At 43.1% G+C, this 20051-nt stretch overlaps 2 long non-coding RNA genes across 2 annotated transcripts; one reads left to right on the top strand and one right to left on the bottom strand.

The window, feature by feature from the left end:
* The first annotated feature begins 6422 nt into the window (after window positions 1-6422).
* LOC138141959 (uncharacterized) lies at window positions 6423-15635 on the top strand. Its single transcript, XR_011163306.1, has 4 exons — window positions 6423-6860; window positions 9478-9504; window positions 12050-12117; window positions 15265-15635. It is a non-coding gene; the product is annotated as an uncharacterized lncRNA (long non-coding RNA).
* On the bottom strand, window positions 15264-16376 carry LOC138141961 (uncharacterized). Its single transcript, XR_011163318.1, has 2 exons — window positions 16240-16376; window positions 15264-15362 (listed from the first exon to the last, which is right to left on the bottom strand). It is a non-coding gene; the product is annotated as an uncharacterized lncRNA (long non-coding RNA).
* Window positions 16377-20051: the final 3675 nt, after the last annotated feature.

Consider the following 20051-nt stretch of genomic DNA (forward strand, 5'->3'; position numbering starts at 1 on the left):
TTGAGAGCTAGAGAACCCACAAAATGACACAGAGAAGCTAACCTTCTTCTGAGGACAGACTGGCAGGCCTGCAGTAATCGTCCAGCACAGCGCTAAGGGAGCTGAGCCCAGCTCCACACCGAGCTTTTAGCCCTGCTGCCTGGAAGGACTCCAGATCACTAATAGCTGTGGCAATCCAGAATTATCAACACATAGATGCTAAGGACAAAGTGAGAGGTCAGGGCAGGGTGGACTTTGGGACCCAGTAGTTGGGAGTGTGTTGGCTTTTGCCCCTGGGGCGAGAAGCTGCTGAGGGCTGGCACAGCTGCCGCCATGTAGCAGCTTCAGCTCCTGGCCTGCAGAGTGCAGGGGAACCAAGTCACCAGTCTGAGGGGTAATAGCTCTTGCTTTAACCTGCTTAGATCTGGATTGAGGTGTAGGGTGGAGGTCCTGTGGTATGTGACCAGCTTGACAGAGCTTGTGGAGGCTTCAAAGAGGGCACCCAACTAATACTTCTGGTAGCTGAGAAATACCCAGCTTTTGGTACAAAGCTCCCCTGTCTGGTAGCAGAGTCCTACTGTGGTAAAAACCCCAAAGTCAAGTAATTGAGTGGCAACATGAGCAAGCAAAGGAAGCAAAGCAAACAGAAGAATCAAACATTAGACTTCTATTTTGGGGACAAAAAGGAGCAAAGCAGGAAAACAGTGAAGTCAGAACTCCTGCACCAAAAGCTTCAAAGGAAAATACGAGCTGGTTTCAGGCCATAGAGAACCTTAAGAAGCAGATAAGAGAAGTGGAGGAAAAATAGGGAAGAGAAATGAGAACGATGCAAGAAAATTACTAAATGAGAATCAACAGCCTGACTGAGGAAAATCACACCTTAAAAATAGACTAATTCAAATGGCAAAAGAGGCTCAAAAAGGTAATGAGGAGAAGAATGCCTTAAAAACCAAATTTGCCAGATGGAAAAAGAATCTCAAAACCTCAATGAGGAGAATCATTGCTTCAGAATTAGATTGGAGCAAATGGAAGGTAATGACTTCATGAGAAATCAAGATGCTGTTAAACAGATCCAACCAAATGAAAGAATAGAAGGCAATGTGAACTATCTCATGGGAAAAACCACTGACCTGGAAAATAGATCCAGGAGAGAGAATTTAAAAATTATTGGACTACCTGAAAGCCATGATCAAAGAAAGAACCTAGAAATCATCCTCCAAGAAATTCTGAATGCAAACTGCCCTGATGTTTTGGAACCAAAGGGCAAAATCGAGGTTGAAAGAATCCACTGATCACCTCCTGAAAAAGATCCCCAAACGAAAACTCCTAGGAATATTATAGCAAGGTTTTGAAATTCCCAGATCAAGAAGAGAATATTACAAGCAGCCAGGAAGAAACAATTTGAATATTGTGAAAACCCAATCAGGATAACTCAGGATCTGGCAGCTTCTACACTGAGCGATCGAAGGGCTTAGAATATGATATTCTGGAGGTCAAAGGAGCTAGGATTAAAACCAAGAATCACTCAGCAAAACTGAGTATCATGTTTCAGGGGAAAATATGGTCATTCAGTGGAGTAGAGAACTTTCAAGCATTCTTGATGAAAAAATCAGAGTTGAATAGAAAATTTGACATTCAGATACAAGAAGCAAGAGAAGCATGAGAAGGTAAACAGGGAAAAGAAATCATAAGAAACTTATCAAAGTTGAACTATTAACATTCCTACATGGAAAGACAATAATTTTAAGTGATGAAACTTTTCTCAGTATGAAAATAGTTGATGGGAATCGAAATACATATGTGTGTGTGTGTGTGTATCAGAGGCTATACTGGCATATGAATACATATGTGAATGTGTGTATATATGTTTATAGGTATATATAGATAGAAGGCACAGGACCAATTTAATAGGAATGGATGATACTTAGAAGGTGAAATTAAGAGGTGAGAGGATTATAATGAGAGGAGCTGGGGAGCGACAGAATGGGGTAAACTATCATATAGAAGAGACAAGGGAAGATGGTTACAATGGAGGGGAAGAACAGGAAGGCAAAAGGGTCAACCTTATTTCCATTGAATTTGGCTCAGGGAGGGAATGAAATACACACTAAATAGGGTATCTCACCCTATAGGAGAGTAGGGGGGAAGGAAATCAGAGGGGAGATGATAGAAGGGAGGGCAGGCGGGGGGGAGTGAAGTTGGAAGCAACCACTTTTGAAAAGGGAGGCAATCAAAGTAAAGAATAGAACAAGTGGGAGGTGGGATAGGAGGGAGGCTATATTTGCCTCAGTCTTTTGTCAGTCTTTTACAATATATCTACCATGTTAATGTTTTGCATTAGCTTCACGTGTACAACCTATACTGAACTGCTTATCTTCCCAGTAAGGGTGGGTGACAAGGAAGGAAGGGAATGAATCTGGAATTCAAAGTTTTGAAATCAAATATTTTAAAATATATATATTTATTATTATTAATACTATTTTACATGTAATTGGGAAATAAGATATACAGGCACTGGGGCATAGACATCCACCATGCCCTACTGGAAAAGTCAAAGGGGGTATGGGAGAAGATATGGGAGAGAGCAGATTGGAGGAGGGGATATCCTGTGAGACTGCTATTTTGGGGCTGTGGGTAGGGAAAAAATGGAGAGAAAATTTGCAACTCAAAATCTGGTGGAAATGAATTATGTAAATCAGAAGTTAATAAAGCATTTTAAAAATGAAAAAAAATAAAGAAAAAGAAAAAATAAAATGAAGCAAGTGAGCTAGGTGACCCCCCTGTAAGTTCCCTTCCAGCTTGGGCTAGGATGCCAGGCAGAAGCCTAGGACAGGGTCAAGGAGTATTTCCTGGATTAAGATAGGGAGGGGAGAACACTGGCAGGTTATGTGACTTGTTTTAGGTCACACAGACAGTATAGCTAACTAGGTGGATAGAGAGTCAGGAAGACTTTGAGGTCAAATCTAGCTTTGGTGACTTCCTGGGTGTGTGACCTGGCTAAATCACTTAACCTCTATCTGCCTCTGTTTCCTTAATTGCAAAATGGGGATCATAAGAGCATCTACTTCACAGGGTTGGTGGGAGGATCAGTTTAGATACCATTTGTAAGCATTTAGCACAGTGCCTGCATACAGTAGGTGCTTAATAAATGCTTGTTTCAGAAGTAGTTAAACTACCATGATAGCACAGGTTAAGCTGGCATAATATCTCAGTAATGGAAAGAACATTGACTTAAAAGGCCAGGTCATAGCATCATTCATTTACATCCAGAAGGGATACTAGAGGATATCGAGTTCAGTTCCTTCATTTTATAGATAAGGAACTGGAGGCCGAGGGAGCTCGACCCAAAAGTCATACAGGTCAAAATCATTGGAGGCAGGATTTGAACTCAAGTCCTGTGACTCTAACTTGAGTCCTTTTTTTAGTCTTTCACATCTCAGTTCCTATGCTTGTGCCTCTGTGAAAGAAGATGGATCCTCCTCATATCCCGTTCAGGTAGAACCCCCTTACCTGCAGAGATGCAAATACCTGTGCCATTGGCAGTTACTCCTGGGCAGGGAAGAGGAACAAAAGAGACTTTACTTAGAGAGAATGGAGAAAGGAAATGTAGGTTTGGAGAAGGCCTGAATGGCCTTCATTTTCTCAAGTATGCCCAAGAGAAGGCTAATTCCCAGCCCATCCCAGGCTTCTCCTCCCTCAAACTTTGCTATTTCTGCCAAAGATACCAATATTATGCCCAGTAAACAGGAACTGAAGCCTTAAGAGTTATCTATAACTTGTGTCTTTCAACAGGTGCCCCACCATCTAACTGTTTTTTTTTCAGCTTACCTGATATCAACATACATGTGTGCATAATTATATATGTGTATAACAACATATTTTAAGCACACTCATAAACATACATATCTCCCTTTCTCTTTCTACCTCTAATATGCCATTAGTAGTGTTTTGGGAACACCCTATACAAACATACACTCACATAAACCCACATTTATATATATTAATCATATATTGAATAATACACATATAGACAAATCTGTCTTCATAGATATAGAATTCTCCAGATTATAATGTGCTCTTAGAACTTGTTATTTTTGGCCCTAGAGGCTTGAACCAGGAGTGATGGGTAGATGGGTGGAGGAACAAATGCAAGTTTATGTAATGAAAAAAAAAGTCCTAATTCTTAGGGGCAGCTAGTTGTAGAATGGGTCATCTCAGGAGGCAGGAATGGGCTCCTTCTCACTGTAGGCCTTGGAGCCAAGGCTAAATGAAGGCTGGTCAGCTGGATCATGGCAGGATTCCTTTTTCAGGTCTGGGTTGGACTCATTGACTTCTAATGTTGCCTCCATCTCTCAAGCCTAAGGTTCTCTCCTCTGGCTCTTCCCTACCCAGCCCCCTCCCTCAGTCCCTGTTATAAATCCTGCTTCCAAGCTTGCAGGGCCAAGGCTCAGGGGCCAGGGCTCCTTCAGAAGTTCATCCCTGCAATGTGGCCAGGGGGCCACATTAATAAAGGGAGGAAAGTCACCAGATGGTGGCACATTGAAAAGCCATGCCTTCCTCTGTTGCCCCAGCCCAGCCTCTCCCTGACACAAGCAGGGGGCTAAAAAAGAACTGAGCACTGGTGCTTGTGAAAGCTACACCAAGAAGGCACCTCAGCTGGAAGGACAGTTTCTGTCCAGCAGGGCTGGTGACATGGCTCACTGGAGGCCTGCCCACTCTGGCCTCATCTCCTCTAGCTGTCCTCAAGTCTTGGGTCCTCAGACCCCCAGAGCTGGGCTCTCATCTGTGAGGACTGAGGGTGACCAGCAGTTTCCTGACCTTATACCCTTCATGGATTCCCTTTTTCTTTCTCCCTTGCTGTCCTTGTTCTTTCTATGTCACAGGTACTTGCTCTTACCCCCTGCCTTCTTTTCCACCTCCCCTCCCCCCTTCAAACCACTCCCTCAAACTTTGTGAATTCCACCTCAGAGGCTCAGAGTGTGGGCAGGACCAGCTGAATGCAATCACTCACCTCTGACATGACTGAGAACATTCACCAGGACCCAGGTAAAGAGGAATCCAGACAGGAATCTCTGATCCATTAAATCAAACAGTGCTCTAGCCAGTGTGCTCAGGGAAACCTCCTCAGTGAATGGTTCAGCTTTTTCCTCGAAGGCCTTTTATCTTGCTTGCACCTGATCTCTCCAGTCTGTGTACCTGCCTAGAACAGTTACATACAGCCTCCTGCAAAGGTGCTCCCTGCATGTGCATACAGCTTTACATACAATACCACTCTTTCAACCACACACTCCAAACTAAATAGTGACTGCTGTCTCCTCTGAGCCCAGTCTATGCTTTACATCCAGCCCAGGAATCCACTGGGAGCTAGGGACGCCCTATTCACTGCTCTGACAATGGGTTCTCCCTCTTCCTCCCTCCCCCTGGAATCTTCCCCTTTTCCCCAGAGACCTTGTTTCTAAGCTCCCTCTTCCCCCAAGTAAATCTCAGTTTTAGAACTCAGTCTAGGGACTGAACTGTCAAGATGGGTGGGTGGATGAGAGAGCAGACTCAGCTCATTCACTATCTGGCCAGTCCCCTGCTTCAAAATCCAGCCACCAACCGGCACTTTTCTCTAGCATCTTGTCATGTATATAGCCTATAGCCACACTAATCATGCTCCTAGTTCCCTCCATTCCCAAGACAATTGCTAGTGGCATTGAAGGGAGCACCCAGTCCCGAGTGAGGAACACTGGGGTTGAAATCTTACATCAGACACCCAGAAGGTGTGTGACGCCGACAGTTCCCTCACTTGTAGAATGGACATAGCAGCTCCCTCTCAGGGTTGTTTTTACAGATCATAGAAGAGAATTCGGGAAAGTCCTGGGAGAGCTTCCCAAACCCTCCTCCTTCCAGTGAACTTCCCTAGGCCTGCTCCAGGGCACTCGGTCCCCCAGAGCCCCAGGCTCGGCGCTTGGAGCGCAAGGGCAGGAGGCTCCAGAGCTCCCCTCCACTTGTCTGGGGTGTCTGTCTCCGGACTGCACCGCTCTTTGTGCCTGTGCTCAGCGGAGATCGCAGAAAAAGGCAAAAGCCGACAGCAGCCGGTATTGCCAGGCGGTCTTCCACACGAGAACTAAGCAGGTCCGACCGTGCTTAGCTTCCGATACCCGCGGATTTCTGGGTGACATTATGTGGTGACATTCTCCCTCCTGGAGAATCCGGGCGCCTGGGCTTCTGCTCAGTACCGGGAGTGCTAGAGGGCGGCCGTGGCTGCTACCCCTCTGGCTGGCGCGGCCACGGGCTGCTGTGCCGACAAGCGCTTTCTCCTTGCGCCGGTCGCCTCTATGCCCCCACCCCCATCCGCCACCCCGACCCCCACCATCCCGCCAGCACCACCCCCGCCCCAAGCGGACGGGAAGTGGGATCCCATCCAGCCTGCTCATTGCTCGGGTTGTACTCACTCAAGTACCCCCAGCAATCCTCTTGGACGTCTCACCTCAGACTCAGCAGCAATTAAAAGTCCCACTCCTTCCTGACAGAAGAATGTCTTTGAAACGGTCTGGTGATGCCCACGATCCTCCTCCTACTTCCCTCCCCCCAGCTGGGTCCAGCTTCCTGCTGCTTACAAGAAAGTGCTTTGTTGTCCACTGAAAAGTATGGATCTGCCTTGCTATTCCTGCTGGACGCACGTCCACTGAGGCACGTTTCACCTTACAAGTGGGACTGTTCCCTCCAGGTTTGTAGTGGGAACCTGCCCGTGATGGCCAGACTCCTCCCCCTCCCCTTCCTGTTTTGCAGTAACTCATTCTCCGTTCTGCTGGAGGGTGTGGAGCCTCGAGAGCACCGGAGAGAGAGAGAACAGAGAGACAGACAGAGACAGAGATAAAGGAAGCAGACAGTGAGCTGTGAGTATTTGTGGGAAGGCACTAGCAGGGGGAAGATTTGGGTATGGTGGTATCCCCTGCATTGTTATTGGATATAGATTTCTTTGTTGCTATGATAGATTTCTGGAGTTTGAATAAATGTTTTGGTTCTGTTTTCCATGTGTAGAGTCTATTATATTGCGTGTTTCAGAATTATGTTGGCATAATCATAGCTTGGGCACTGTGAATATCCGTATGCCTACAACATCTAGACTCAGGTCTTCTTACTCCAGACCTAGCTTCTTTCCACTGCACTGCCTATCTTCCTTAAAGTGTGATATTAATGCTAACAATTACTGTTTGATTTGCATTTCTCTTATTAGTGATTTGGAGCATTCTTTCTTATAGTTGTTAATACTTTGCAGTTTTTCTTTTGGGAATAGTTTATTCATATCCTTTGACCAATAGTCAATTGGGAATGGTTTTGGGACATATGTATGTGTGTATATATATGTATACATACACATGCATATACAACATATATGTGTGTACATACACACATGGATAGAAGGAGCTATCAAATACATACATGTATGTATGTATGTGTCTACCTATGCATGTATGTATATAGGCAGCTGGTGGTGCAGTGGATAGAGCACTGGCCTGCATTCCAGAAGATCTGAAGTTAAATCTGGCCTCAGACACGTTATAGCTGTGTGACCCTGGGCAAGTCACTTAACTCCCATTTGCCTCAGTTCCTCCTCTGTAAAATGGGGACACACTGGAGAAGGAAAAGTGAAACCACTACAGTATCTTTGGTAAGAAAACCCCATTCATGGGGTCATGTAGAGTCTAACACGACTGAACAACAATAGCAAACAAAAAATATATGTATAAATTATATGTATACATATATGTATAATATACACACATATGTTAATGGTTTATATGTCTTGGATACCAAACCTTTATCAGAGAAATCTGATATCAAGATTTCCCCCACACTCAACTGCTTCCCTTCTTGTGCTGAATGCATTAGGGGTTTGAGTAGATTGACAAATTTTTCTAAGGAAAGTTTGTTCCCTAGTTCTTTGAGATGTCTCTGTGATTCACTCTTTCTATTACATATTTTTTACTTCTAAAATTACCTCCACATTCATCCCTCTGTAATTTGTTGGAAGCATGGTGAAGCAGCGGAAGGAGCAGCTGGGCCTGGGTCTAGGATGGGTCTTCCACTTAGTACCTCTGTGACCATGCATGAGTCCCTTAATGGATTTCAGTCTCTTTATCTGTAATATGTGGAAGTTGTACTAACTGTTATCTGAGGTCTGAGGACTTTTTTTTTTTTAAAGCAATTGGGCTTAAGTAACTTGCTCAAGGTTACATGGCCAGGTGTTTCTGGGTGGGTGCTAAGTGTCTGAGCCCGGATTTGATCCCCAGGTCATCCCGACTCTGGGGTTGGTGCTCTTACTCACTGTGCTACCTGGCCACCCCAGTCTGAGGACTTTTAATGGTCTAGATTTATGGTCCTATGATCTCACATAAATATAATCTTCAAGTGAGCATACCTAAAATACCGCTTGCTACTGAAAAGCAGAGCTGGTGCCAAGGAAAGGACTGCACTCTTTGCTCCCACGCTAGGCCCAGAGCCCATGGAATGCTTGCAAGGACCCTGATAGATGTAGTGCCAAATGGCACTAATGCCTCCCCTCTTCCTTAGCAGGGCACCTTCCTGCCCTCAGCCTTACTGTGAATACTGCTCTCTTTTTACCTCTTATGTCTCTCTATCCCTGTCTGAAGGGCTGTAGAGTCATTCATTCCTCCCCTTGTGTCCACACTTCTTGTTTTTCCCACAGTGACTTACACTAGTGTAGGTGGCAGTATGTGTAGTAATGTAGTAGAAAGTGGTGGTCATATATCTGATAGAAGTTTAATTTGAAATATATATGGCGCATTAATATACATTTATATAGACAAGATCCAGGTTCCTATAGATAAGATGGATGAATAGTTTTCAAAAGAAGAAATCAAAGTTATCAAAAACCACATAGAAGAATGTTGCAAACCAAAATTTCAAAAAAAAAATTAACATTAAAACAACTCTTAGGTTTCACTGATAGCCATCAAGAAGTAGTTTCTAAATCTCCTTTTTGTGTGATTTCTCCTTCAATCTTGAAGAGGGCAATGACATCAGGAAGATGATGCTATGACTTGCAGTTGAATTGGATTTAAGTGAGGGAGCACTATGCAAAGTCACCAGTCTCCATTTCTCTTCCAGAGCTATCTGGGTCCAGTGGCCAGATATAGATCAGGATGAGTGGAGATGGCCCAGGATGCAGAGGGAGACCATTTTACATATAAGGAAACAGTGGTTTAGATAGGTTAAGAGATTTGTCTTGCTTATATACCATGAAGTCAGAGATGGAATTTTTGCCAGTGCTGTTTCATTTCTAAATAGATTAGCCTTTTTCCCCTCCCTCCTTTCCCACCCCTTTTTTTCTTTTTTTAATTAAAAAAATAAAACAAGCTTTCCTATTACATAGTAGAAAAAAGATGATTGTATATGAAACTGAAAATCTATTATGTACAACTTGTTATTCCTTATAAATATATCATAATCATGGAACTTTCTTTTTTTTTCTTCCTCCCCCCATCCTAGAGTTGGCTACCCTTCACACAAATATTGGTATGTATAACACATATGCCATATATTACATATAAGACATGTAATGTGTGTATATACTTAAAACCATTCTCATACTTCTATTTGTCAGTTCTTTCTCTGGATGCAGATAGCATTAGATAGCATCTTTCTTCATGGGTCCTTTATAGTTAATTTGAGGATGATAGTCAAAATAAATTAGTCACTCAAAGTTGTTCTTCAAACACTATTGGAGTTACTGTATACAGTGTTCTCTTGGTTCTACCGATTTTACTCTTGTTCTTTCATGCAAGTCTATACATGTTTTTCTGAAACCATCAAGTTCATCATTTCTCAGAGCACAGTAGTGTTCCACCACAATCACATACCACAACTTGTTTAGCTATTCCCCAACTGAAAGGCAAGCCTTACACTTCTGAGACTCAAGGTTACTATAGTCATTTGCTGCAGTAAATTGTAGGTGTACTCTGTTCCACTGATTTGCCTTTATAATTCATAACCAGTATCAGATAATTTTGATAATTACTGCCTTCTTATATATTGTATGTTATTGATTATATGGTATTGGATTAGAATTTACAAAGACTGAAGTAGAAGTCTTTACACATTTTGTACAAATTGCACATAATTACAGTGTTGAGGCACAGGTTAATAATATTATAATATATTATTATTATTATATATAATGTATATAATATTAACAGTGTTAATATTATAACAAGACAAATGGGTAAAATGATACTGCAAAACAGAATGACACTAGACATCTTGACCACTGCCCAAGGTGGAATCTGTGCTGGGATACAAATCTCCTGCTGTGCCCTTCTCCTTACTGAATCCAATAACACCAAATTACTGCAACACATGAAACCCCAAATTAATTCCCTAGAACCACCATCTGATCGTAGATCAAGGGTGAGGAACCTGCAGTCTGGAGGTCACATGGGGCCTTTTAGGTCCTTGGTTGCTGTCTTTTGACAGAGTCCAAGTTTTACAGAACAAGTCCTTTCATTAAGGGGATTTGCTTTGTGAAGTTTAGATTCAGTCAAAGGCCATAACTGAGGACTTAGAGGGCCGAAAGTGGGCTGGAGGCCACAGGTTCCCCAGTCCTGCTATAAATTCTTTCATCTCCTCATTAGGGGTGCAATGGATGGAAATTGTAACAATTGTGTTTATTTTCCTATTGGTTACATTATTTCCTTGGTTTTTCTTGTATTGCTGCTGAGGATTATGTCTTCAATGTAATTTAGGTTTGGGGTCCTCTGTCACCTTCATGCTAACAAAGCCACTTGTCCTCCCCTTTGGGAACTTTGTAGAAAATTATGTCTTAAAGAATGTATGAGCAGGTCAGGAAAGGTGGAGGGTGTGGTGGTAGACAGGCCAGGACCAAGACCTTGAGTCTCACAGAATATGTAAACTACCTGAAGTCAAGGTGAACAGCAACAGGAGATCCAGCTGTCCCATGGGAACACTTGAAAGTGACTCTGCGCCATCCCCTACACTGAACTTTGTTTTTTCTGTTTCTATGTGATAATCTGACCTGGCCTAGGGTTGGTGCAGGGAGCCCCCACTCTGTCCTGTCACTGCCACAGGGCTGGTCTCATGAGTAATTTCCCATTTTATAACCCAATTAACCCTATAACTGTAATATATATGTGTATATATGTATGTGCTTATATATACACAAATGTTAACACACATACATGCATATACTACTCTGGCATAATCATCTTCTTTCTTTGGAATCTGAATTCCTTCCTGTTATGATGGGACTTTTCTCGTACCCCTACAGCTTTCTATTCAAAAGTATTAATGGTTTCCTATTACCTCTGAGAAAGTTACAGAATCCTAGCCTGGTATTTAAGACCTTCCACAGTCTAGCTTCCACAGCTTTCCAGATATTAGTCCTTCTCATGGATTTGCTCTAATGGACCTGCTAGATATTCCCCATACATAATACGGGGAATTATTATATAATGATTATTATATAATATATATAATTATATTAATATAAATATTTAATATAAAATATTAAAGATATAATAATAATATAATAATGATTATTATATAATCACCTGTGTCTGTAGACGTGTCCAGGTTGGACCCCAGAACTGGAATGCCAACACCCCTAGTCTCTCCCTCTGAGAATCCCTAGTGTCTTTCAAAGCAAACGTCAGGGATCCCCTCCTATCTTAGGCCTTTCCTGCATTCCACCATTATTAGTGTTCTCTATTACTTGAAATAACTTTGTGGAACTTTGTATGCCCTTCATGTCATCTATGTACATACTGTATTCCCCCCCCTTCCCCCCCAGTGGTAGACAATAAACTTCTTGGCAGCAACATACAGGATTCAAGATCATCTGTGATGATTCCTGGATATTCTTTGAGAATGTAGCTAATAACCTGCATCAGAGAAAGAACTATGAGTCTGAATGAAGAGCAAAGCATACTATTTTCTCTCTCTTTTTTCTTTCTTGTGGTTTTTCCCTTTTGTTTTGATTCTTCTTTTAAAACATGACTAGTGTCAAAATATGTTTAATATGACTGTACATGTATACCTCTGTCAGATTGCTTCCAGTCTGGAGAATGGGGAACGGCAGGGAGAAAAAAATCTGAACCTCAAAATCTTATAAAAGTGAGTGTTGAAAACTTTCATTACATGTAATTGGAAAAAATAAAATACTATTAAGGGGGGAGAAAAATAAAAGGAAATATCCCTAATAACAACAACTAGACCTGGTGGTTAACCCAAGACAGTGAGCTGCCTGGTACAATCAGGATACATGGGAAGACTGGGCTCTAAATACACACTTCCTATTTTTTAATGATCTTTCTACTTTAAGAAATGGTATTTATTTATTAATAGGAAAGAAGATTGTACACAAAGCTGAGAAACTCTATTATGCGTAGTTTGTCTTTCTTATTAATTATATGTCATAACTTCAAAATGTAACTTTCAAAGGCATTCTGCTCATCTGCTCTTCCCTCTGACTTCCTATATTCTTCCTTGCACTAAAGAAAACAAAAGAAAACATTTCTATGACCCTCTTGTTATTTCTTTTTTCCTTCCTTTCTGTTTTCTTTTTTTGATGTGGCATTCTCATCTACCTTGCCTCTCACTCCCACCTACCTTTTCTTTCATTAAAAAAAAAAAAGCCCAATTAGATGCCTCGTAACACAAAAGAACAGGAGAGATTCCCAAGTTGGCTGTGACCAGAAATGTATTTGTTTATCAGTTTTTTTTCCATAGCCCCTCCAACAAATGTCATTTTCTGACTTTAAAATTTTTTATTTTTTTTTATTTTACCATTTAAAAATTTTCATTTTAGTCTCAGAGGCCAGAATACAAATACAGAATAGAGAAAAGGAACAGAAACATATCATAAGCCAGGAACATGCAGAGAAAGAACTATGGAGTTGGAAAACAGAATGAAGCAGAATACTTTATTTTGGGTTTTGTTCTATTTTGTTTTTTTTTTTCTCATGGTTTTTCCCCTTCTTTATAATTCTTCTATCCAACATGACTAATATGAAAATGTGCTTAATAGGAATATATGTGTAGAGTCCATATGAGATTGCAAGCCATCTTGGGGATTGAAGGGGAGAAAATTTAAACTTATCGAATTGAATGTTGAAGACTAAAAATAAATAATTTAATAAAAATTTTAGCAAATAACAATATGTCATAAACTTTAATATTGGAACATGTAACAAAAAACTTTCATTTCAAGAAAGCCTCTGATACATAATACACATTGTGCTGAGAAGTGTCCATCTTCACTTTCTTGTAAGTTTTTATTCGTTTTCTGCTGTTCACTTTTCTTTGTTCTTTTTTTTCTTTTTTGGGATTGATTTTTAAAAATTTATCAATCCATCCATTCATTTATATATATATATATATATATATATATATATTTGCCTTTTGGAGGGCAACTGGGGTTAAGTAACTTGCTCAAGGTTACTTGGCTAGTTTTTTTTGTGTGTGTGTGGGTATTAAGTGTCTGAGGCCTGAACCAAACTCGGGTCCTCCTTACTCAGGAGTGGACGCTTTACTCACTTCGCCACTTAGCCACCCCTGTTTATATAAATTTAAATCACTTACCAATAGATGTTAGTAATAATATTTTTTATCAGGGAAAGAACATGATATAAAGACTTTCCCTAGCTACTGAATTTCCTTCTAATTTTATCTCTGTGGTTTTTGTTGATTCAAAAAAGGGGAATTTTTAAATATTAAAAATGTCCATTTTTACCCTCTCTCTGGTCTGGTCAAGAATTCTTCCTTTACAATCCAGAGGTCAGCCCGTCTGGAATGGAATGAATGAGATTAGGGGTTTCCCCGGGGAAACCATCAATATTTGTCATCACTGGGCAGCCTGGGCCTTATGGAGAAGCACACAAAAGGGGGCATCTGTGCTCAGGTTTCCAGCAGTGTCCAGGGAAATGTCTTTGCTCCATGTTGCTGGGCTGCTTCCTTTTGGACTGCTCTCCTGTGGTGTGCAGACTCTGGCCAGCATCACTCCTTCATTGTCCCGTGTGGTTGTAGCTGGCAAGTCTCTATTGGAAAGAAAGTTCTATATAAATGACCATCATATTCTGTCAAGCCATTAATCAAAATCGTACACCTGCCAGAAAACCACTCTCTTTGCTGTAAAAGATCTCAAGGTGCTACTAAGGTAGCCCTTTGCCTTCTGCACTTCTACCAGGAGTTAGCTTTGGGATCTGAGGCTCCCATCTGCTTTCAGCTCCAGGCCCAAGCTGGGATCTTCAGCTGATCTTCTGCCACTTTTTCACAGGAGGAGGACTGGATTCTGCCAAGATTGCTCTTTGAGCTTTCAACTCAGAGACCCTTTACCACAGCCCAGCTCTTTTGAAAGGCAAGAGAGCCTTCAGACACCTAAGGATGATATTAGAGGAATAAACCCTAATGGGTTTTTGCCAAGAAGGAGGAATACATGTTTTTCCAGCCTTGGTTAGAATGGGCGCTTCGTATGGAGAAGGTTTCTTTTTCTTTTCTTTTGCATTTTGGAGGGGGAAGGCAGGGCAATTGAAATTAAGTGACTTGCCCAAGGTCACAGTGCTAGTAAGTGTTAAGTGTCTGAGGCCAGATTTTAACTCAGGTCCTCCTGACTCCAGGGCTGGCACCCAATTCACTCCTCCACCTAGCAGCCCCACAGATTTCTTGACCCAGTTGCCAATCACTTTGTAACAGAGTCATTCTTTATACCAAGTTTGATTCTGCTCCCTTATTTTGACTTCCTGGTCACCAGGGCAAGGAATCAAAGGAATAAAACTATGTCCACAGGGCAAGATGATCTTCTTCTCTCTGCCTAGCCCTGACAGGCCTCATTCTTGCCTTTGCTCTCTATTTATATCTATATCTATGCCTATGTCTATCTATAAAGGCTAGCAAGGAGCTGTGTTACCCAAGTGTCCTCAGTCTGTGTTTCTTGATCTGATAAGCCATCTGGACACTTGCACTTACCTTTTCTACTCTTCTCTCCTCCCTAGGGTTTGGTACTGGTGGTATTCTACTTCTTCTTCTGTCTATGCTTGGATATGAGAAGAGAGGTGTCAAAGAACAGGCTGGGCACATCCCTCCCATGAAGCTAGGCCACTGATGAGAATATGCAGGATTCAGGGCCCATCTCTCCCCTCTCTCTTCCAAAAACTAAAACCAATGCCAATCTCTGCCCAAGCCCCATTGTCCTAGCACAGACATAATCTCTCTTATCTTGAGGTTACCTTTTATTTTGTTAAGGCACTTCCATTTGTTTTTCAGACAGACACACACCAGGACCACCAATCCACCAAACATGACTGGGATGAAGACCAACGACCACATCCATGGGCTGATGCTAGACTTTGTACTCACAGTCTCTGAAACAGTATGTCAGGATAGTTCAGAATGAGTCTGTCCTTGGGAAGTGGGAGAGAGACTTAGAAAGAAGAATATGTGAAGTAAGGGACACTGGGAAGAAGAAGGGAATAGGAAAGGGAGACTAGCAGAGATTCTATTTCATATGGAAGTTTTTACATTGGATGAGGAAGTTTGGAAAGAAAGGCCATAAAGAGAGAAAAGGGCCTAGATGGTTTGAACAGAGGGCAGAGAGAACCTGATAAGCTATGAATAAAACATGACAGTAGGCAATATCTGGAGTGTCTCTCTTCTAGAGTGCCAGTCTTTACTAAGTTCCTTCCATTTTCACCCATTTTCTCCCCAGAAAGCCTTCCTTCTTCCCCCAATGTGCACTAATCCTCTTCCTCTAGTACACCTCCTCACCTCCTATATCACATCTCCTCTCTCATCAGAAGGGACATCCCCAAAAGAAAGAGACATTGTTCTTCCTTCCCTATATCAGGGGCACATTTAGTCTTCAGGAACTGCACTTAAAACCAGAGAAATTCCCAGGAGGAGGGCTGAGGAAGGACTGAGTGACTGACAAGCTCAGTAACTTTCACTTGGTTCTCCAGGAAAGGTAGGTCTGTAGGTCAGTCATTCCTCTCCTCTCCTTTGGGCTGGCTCAGGGGTGTGTGACCTTGGGACAGGCCTTCCAGCCTCAGTTCTCTGTCCTCTACTTTCCCCTGTGTAAGGAAAGAGCAGCTCTGCCCCTCCTTCCCTTTCTAAGGGGTAAAGTGAGAGGGGAAGACAGGTTTTGGAGAGGTCTGAAGGTGGGAGAGTGGAAGGAAGCTTTTAAAAGTGTACAAGTGTGTGAGAGCAGGGTGAGGTCCAAAAGGGGGCAAATGGTTCATTTACCAAAGACTGTTAAATTGAAGCTTTGAATATGAATGTGTCCTGAGGTAGATATGATGTTAGATTCATAACATCCACTGACTTTAGAGGTCACATTCCTTAATGTAAGGGACCCATCACTAGTGACAGTCATCCTCCCCTTGTATTCCTGAGAATTGTTCCATCTTGGTGTGCTCTCCCCTGGCATGATGATCAGTAGTTGTTGATTCTTTGATTTGAAATTCCACTTAATCAGCTGGGTGTCATTTCCTATTTTTTGGTCCAGTTGGAACAGAACATCATCTCCATGGGTCCTGTTCAGAAAGGATACCACTTCTGAGATGCAGTTGCCTGTGACAGGACAGAAACAAGACTCATAAGGTCACAGGAAAGGTAGCCCCTTAGTTACCAAAGGGAATAAAAAAAATGCAGAAAGGTCCTGAGGAAGTCCCTGCATGTACCATAGGCATCTCAGAAGTATTATAATTTAAAAGTGCTTGCCTTTCTCCCCAAACCTGCCCTTTCTCCAGACCTCCCTCCTGCTGTTGCAGATTCCTCCATGAACCCCATACCCCAGGTCCGGAGCCTTGGATTCAGCCTTGATCTTCCCTTTCCTGCTCTCTTGGCCCCCTGGTCTCCAAGTCTTGTCTCTCCTCCCTCTTAATTCATCTGCTTGTTTGTATTCTTTCTTCTTTTCCAGTTCATCCTCCTTGAAGCTGATAAAGTAATCTTCCCAAGCCACAGTGCTGCCCTTTCCCCTCTTTGGCTGAAAAATATCTGGGGAACAGGGAACAGGTGGCTAGGTGGCACAATCAATAGAGAAGAGGCTCTGGAGTCATCAGGAGGACCTGAGTTTAAATCTGGCCTCAGACACTTAACACACTAGCAGTGTGACCTTGGGCAAGTCACTTAACTCCAATTGTCCTGCCCTTCCCCCTCCAAAAAGTAAAAAATAAAAAAAAAATTATCTGTGGCGGGGAGGGAGGGAGGGAGGTAGTGGAAGAACCTCGGAGAGGATATCCACTCCAATCCCTTCATTTTACAGATAAGGAACTGGAGGCCCAAGGAGCTTGCCCCAAAGGTCATAGAGCTCATAAGCATTAGGGGCAGGATTTGAACTCAAATCCTGTGGCTCTAAAATGAGTCCTTTTGTTAGTCTTTCACATCTCAGTTACTCTGTTTATGCCTATGTGGAAGAAGGTGGAGCCTCCTCACATCCTGTTCAGGCAGAGCCCCTTAACTACAAGGGGGCAAGTACCTGTGCCATTGGCAGTCATGCCTGGGCAGGGGAGAGGAACAAATGAGACTCTACTTACAGAGAATGAAGAAAGGAAATGCAGGTTTGGAGAAAGCTTGGATGGCCTTCTCTTTTTCCAGCTCAGTATGCCCAAGAGAAGGCTAATTATCAGTCCATCCAGCCTTCTCCTTCCTCAGTCTTTGCTGTTTCTGCCAAAGACACCAACATCCTGCCTAGTAATGCAGGACTGAAGCCTTAAGAGTAATCTATAACTTGCTTCTTTCAACTGGTACCCTACCATCTGTTTTTCTCTCCACTTAGATTACCTGATATCAACATATATGTGCATAATTATATGTGTGAATATAACAGTATATTTTAGACACACTCATTGACATACATGTATCTCCCTTTCTCTTTCTATCTCTACTATGCCATTAGTGGTGTTTTAGGGACACCCTATACATACATATATACATACATACACATACACACACACACGCACAAACCCACATTCATATATATGTATTAATGGTATGTTGAATAATACCCATATAGACATATCTGTCTTCTTAGACATAGAATTCTCCAGATTATAATGTACAGGTAGCACTTGTTATTTCTGGCCTTAGAGGCCTGAACCAAGAGTGATGGGTAGATGGGTGGAAGAACAAATGCAAGGTTTATGTAATGAAAACAAAAATGTCCTAATCCTTAAGGGAAGCTAGTTGTAGAAAGGGTCATCTCAGGAAGCAGGAGTGGGCTCCTTCTCACTGTAGGCCTTGGAGCCAAGGCTAGATGAAGGTCAGGTGTATCATGGCAGGATTTCTTTTTCAGGTCTGGGTTGGACTCTGGCTTTTAATGTTACCTCATCTCTCAAGCCTAAGCTTCTCTCCTCTCCCTCATCCCTACCCAGCCCCCTCCCTCAGTCCCTGTTATCAATCCTGCTTCCAAGCCTGCAGGGCCAAGGCTCAGGGGTCAGGGCTCCTTCAGAGGTTTATTGCTTCAGTGTGGCCAGGGGGCTACATTAAAGGAAGGAAAGTCACCAGACGGTGGCACATTGAAAAGCCATGCCTCTGTCTGTTGCCCTAGCCCAGCCTCTGCCTGACACAAGGGGCAGGGGCTAAAAAATTGCCGAGCACTTGTGCTTATGAAAGCTACACCAAGAAGGCACCTCAGCTGGAAGGACAGTTTCTGTCCAGCAGTGCTGGTGACATGGCTCACTGGAGGCCTGCTCACTCCTGCCTCATCTCCAGCTTTCCTCAGTTCTTAGGTCCTCAGACCCTCAGAGCTGGGCTCTCATTATGGGCTCTCATGAGGGTGCCCAGCAGCTTCCTCACTTTGTACCCTTCATGGCCTCCCTTTTTCTTCTCTCTTGCTGTCATTGCTCTTTCTATGTCCCAGGGCCTTGCTCCTCTCCCCTCCCTTCCTTTGCAACCTCCTCCCTCAAAGTTTGTGAATTCCACCTCAGAGGACCAGAGCATGGGCAGGACCAGTTGGATGCAATCACTCACCTCTGACATGACTGAGAACACGCACTAGCACCCAGGTAAAGAGGAATCCAGACAGGAATCTCTGATCCATGAAATCAAACAGTGCTCTAGCCAGTGTGCCAGGGAAACCTCCTCAGTGAATGGTTCAGGCCTTTCCCTTGAAGATCTTTTATCTTGGTTCCAGTTGGTCTCTCCAATCTGTGTGCCCGCCTAGGACAGTAACATACAGCCTCCTGCACAGGTGGTCCCTGCATGTGCATACAACTTTACCTACAATACCACTCATTCAGGCACACACTCCAAACTAAATAGTGACTGCTATATCCTCTGAGCCCAGTCTATGCTTTACATCCAGCCCAGGAATCCACTGGGAGGCAGGGACATCCTATTCACTGCTCTGACAATGGGTTCTCCCTCTTCCTCCCTCCCCCTGGAATCTTCCCCTTCTCCCCAGAGACCTTGTTCCTAAGCTCCCTCTTCCCCCCAGTAAATCTACTCAGTAAAACTACTCAGTTTTAGAACTCTGCCTAGGACCTGAACTGTCAAGATGGGTGGGTGGATGAGAGAACAAACTTAGCTCATTCACTCTATCTGGCCAGTCCCCTGCTTCACAATCCAGCCACCAATTGGCACTTTTCTCTGGCATCTTGGCACTATATCCACAGGAATAATCATGCTCCTCCTTTCCTCCACCGCCACCCATTCTGTTTTTGTTGTTGGCTTTTTTTTTGTCTGTTTTTTGGAGGGCAATTGGGTTTAAGTGACTTGCCCAAAGTCACTCAGCTAGTAAGTGATAAAGTGTCTGAGGCCAGATTTGAACTGAGGTCCTCCTGACTCCAGGGCCAGTGCTCTATTCACTTCCCCACCTAGTCGCCCCCAAGGAGCACCCAGTCTGGAGTGAGGAACACTGGGGTTTACATCTTAACTTCAGACACTCAGAAGGTGTGTGTCCCCGGGGCAGTTTCCTCATTTGTAGAATGGATACAACAACAGCAGTTCCCTCCCGGACTTGTGTTACGGATCATAGAAGAGAATTCGGGAAAGCCCTGGGAGAGCTTTCTAAACCCTCCTCCTATCGAACTTTCCGGGTCCCCCAGAACCTCAGG

The sequence above is a fragment of the Petaurus breviceps genome, unplaced genomic scaffold (assembly GCF_028583685.1).
Source record: "Petaurus breviceps papuanus isolate PSGF00001 unplaced genomic scaffold, PetGlider_PUasm1.0 90510, whole genome shotgun sequence".
Taxonomy (NCBI): Eukaryota; Metazoa; Chordata; class Mammalia; order Diprotodontia; family Petauridae; genus Petaurus; species Petaurus breviceps.